The sequence below is a fragment of the Macrobrachium nipponense genome, chromosome 47 (assembly GCF_015104395.2).
Source record: "Macrobrachium nipponense isolate FS-2020 chromosome 47, ASM1510439v2, whole genome shotgun sequence".
NCBI classification, from domain to species: Eukaryota; Metazoa; Arthropoda; class Malacostraca; order Decapoda; family Palaemonidae; genus Macrobrachium; species Macrobrachium nipponense.
Genome location: NC_087222.1, coordinates 36695263 through 36699364, shown reverse-complemented (window position 1 = coordinate 36699364; position 4102 = coordinate 36695263).

The following is a 4102-nucleotide window of genomic DNA, read 5'->3' as shown; positions in this document are numbered from 1 at the left end:
TGTATGTTCATTGCTTGTTAAACCGTTGAGTAGGGGGACTAGAAATTTGGCTAAGGCAAAATTTGGCGAGTTATAGGCAGCTAATATTGGACGTAAAGGGACATTTTCTTTATGGATTTTAGGTAACCCATAAAAGGAACTGAAAGAAGAGCCAGTACTATAAAGAGACCGATATGTCTGATCATTCAAAACATTATTGTCAAAAAGTTGTTTAAGGCTGCGATTAATCTTGTCCTCGGTCTTGAATATTAGACTAAATTCTGGAGGTCCAACCTCCCTAAATTTTGTAGCGTCGGAAAGGACATTGTTCATCTTGTTGATATATGCATCCCTATCCAGTAGGACACGCCTTTACCCCTTATCGGGGGGGGGGACATACAATAATGTCTTCTCTCTGGGACAGCGAATTGAGAATTTGAAAGTCATTACTTTTAAAAAATGGAAACCATGAAGGAGCCCTATATGATTTATAAGATTTATGAGCAACACTGAATGAACTGATGAGCCTTCTCTAAGTTGGTGTGGGAACAATGTCCTTTCCGACGCAACAAAATTTAGGGAGGTTGGACCGCCAGAATTTAGTCTAATATTCAAGACCGAGGACAAGATTAATCGCAGCCTTAAACAACTTTTTGACAATAATGTACAACTGAACATTACTTAATAGACCATTCGCCCTTTCTACCTTCTCGCCTTTGTATTTGCCTCTCCCGTTTTGTCAAAAATAAATAATACTTATTCATCTTATCTATTACTTCTGTACCGGTGAGTTCTCGTTTCGCTATTTTTTGCTTTGTGTCCGCCTTTATATAGTATATATCTATATATATATATATATATATATATATATATATATATATATATATATATATATTATATATATATCATATATATATATATATAATATATATTTTATTTTGTTTAATTTTTTTTTTCCCTCCTTTTTGTAATCATATACAGACATTTTTTGCCTGATAGGAGATTCCAATACTTTACTCCTGTCTTTAGTAATAATGTAATTTTCTTATCTGTTCACGTGTGGTTTGTGTTCTTAAGTGTTTTGTTTGTTTATTTATTTTGAAAGTCATTGTATTAGTAGCTTTGCTTTTTACTGTTGATCTCTTATTCAATAAGTTACCGTCTTACTTTTATATAAAATTCGATCTCACTGATATATTTCTTTTCATTAATCTATATAATTCTTTTAAAATGCAGAATTTATTACTGTGCCTCATTTTAGTCTAATTTAATGTACAGAATTTTTAATTTTTTCCCTGTTTTAGCCCTGAAGATGGGATTTGTATCCCGAAACGTAGGCGTTGGATAAAAATAAAGTTTTTAACGAAAAATGCTGAAGTTTCTGCTGGCCATACTCTTTTTATTAAAGATCCGACTTTCTAGAAAAGCGACAATGCCATTCATTAATATATATATATATATATATATATATATATATATATATATATATATATATATATATATACACACTACACACACACACACACATATATATATAGATATATATATATATATAGATATATATATATATATGTATGTATATATATATATATCTATACTATATATATATATATATGTATGTATATATATATATAATCTAGATATATATATATATATATATATATATATATATATATATATATATATATATATATATATATATATTATATATAAAAGAAGAAACTAATGTGTCTGTGAATTATGTGGTATCAGCTTTTCTGGCTTGGAGACAGAGAGCACCTAGGGATAGCCTTCTCTGAAACGAAGGAATTTAATGAGTATGCATTTGTGAGGCTGATGCCTGTTCAAACAGTTGCCATGGGGATCTTAGGGTGTGGCGGATGTATACATTTGTTTGTGCATGCATGATAGGTCCAACCGCTCGAGACACTTAAGAGAAAGCACACATTCTTTTGAGATAAGGAGGGAGACGTATTCAAATGACTTAGAAACAGCTGCCTTTGAAAAGAGAGAAGTGTGAAGTGTATACATTTATTTAACATTGTGTGGTGGGGAATATAAAGGATATGTCTCTTTGTTTCAGATGGGTCTATAACCACCCCCCCCCCCTTATAAAAAAATATAAGTGGCAACTCTTATCTTTTGGTAGCTGGCTGGCCTCTCTCTGTAAGCATTGTCAAAATAGGCTAATGAGTTCACATAAATACAAAAATATGCTATTTATTTCCCACACCTGGTGAACATAAAATAGAGCAAAGTGATTAAAAGAAAGGCTCATATCTAAGAACTGAGTATGACCCACAAAGAACTGTAAATTGTCATTTTATTCTCCTGAATTAGTCTAAGTAATCACCCAAACTTCCAAATTGTCGACTACTACATTTCGATAGTCAAACTTAGAGAATCCCGTTTCTAGAATAATGACATGGGACCTATCTCAAACAAAGAGACATATCCATTATATTCCCCACCACACAATGTTAAATAAATGTATACACTTCACGATTCTCTCTTTTCAAAGGCAACTGTTTCTAAGTCATTTGAATATGTGCCATACCTTTTTGATGAGATCTGTACCAGCACCTGATGTCCTCTGGACCGTCTCCCTCATTATCTCAAAAGAATGTGTGCTTTCTCTTAAGTGTCTCGAGCGGTTGGACCTATCACGCGCACACAAATGGATGTATACATCCGCCACACCCTAAGATCCCCATGGCAACTGTTTGAACAACCATCGGCCTCACAACACACACTCATCAAATTCCTTCGTTTCTAAGAAGGCTATCTCTAGGTGCTCTCTGTCTCCAAGCCAGAAAAGCTGACACCATGTAATTCACTAACACATTAATTTCTTCTTTTAATAAGGCTTGGCCACCTATGTCTTTTGTGCACTCCTGTCGCACACCATATCAGCAACTAATGCACAATGTTTTAATTTGCCACATGATTTAGGGTTACCTCCGTTGTTGGAACCCTTGTACCTCACCAGATGCACAGAAGTTTAAGAACTCCTAACGCAAAAATTGTGATCAGTACATCCTCGTCACTAAGATAAGCAGAACTCGCCGAATAGTTGTGGACGCAGGTTGAGCACGTAAACCATCTTGAAACAACTCAGCGCTCACCATTATTCAGTGTCTGCGACCATCGTAAGTGTTTCCAACACCCCCTCGTCGCGAACCTGTAGATTCAACGTTTTCTACTGAAGGAACCGTGGTCACCACCCCATTGTCAAGGAAATATCCCGTGACTTCCATGCAAGTGCGACTCGCACCCACCTCGTAGAAGATTGTAGACTCCTGATTTATCCCAGAACATATCCTGAGACGATATACCGACGACATCTCATGATCTCATCCACTGCAAAGGCAATCCATAGCATCGCCACTTGTGTGTAGACTCGACTCGACCTCTGGTATTGTAGAACCAAGCCGTTTCCATCGTCACCATCACGTGAAGTTGGGAATTCTCTAAAGTCATCGTGTGTCTGTATTTAAAAAATCTACATGATCATAGAATAACTAAAGTCTTGCTTTACCACGCAAATCTGTCATTAATTAATATACTCAATCTCCTAGTCAAATATTAAAAATTCCTCACTAAACAAAATATAATCTTTACCCACCCTATATCCGATAAACACACTATCAAAAAAGAACCCATAATGTCTAACAGCAAAACCCCTTTTACTGTTTATATAATTAACCTCCATGACACATAATGTTGAACACCCCTTCTGTCTAACTCACATATCCCGATAAATTATATCTCCTGTCTAAAATAGAAATGCTATATAAAGCTTAACCCCAATTACGACATCTCTCGCAGGAAAAGAAAAAAAAATAATAGCAACAATAATAAGTGAACTTTCCCCATTACAAAACATACACAAGAGAGGAAAAAACATATATATAACCCAACGTTTTCCCCAATAAACGCAGTATGTATCGTTATGGAATTTGCTACCGCAACAATCTCATTGACCAGAAACGACCGGAAAACAACCCCTTATATAGTACATCTCCGTGGAATGCCATAATCAACATTTCCGAAAATAGTGCCAATCTCCGAGTAATCAACTCCAAAAGGAAAAAGTCAGCAACCGGACTCATCACAGCATTAT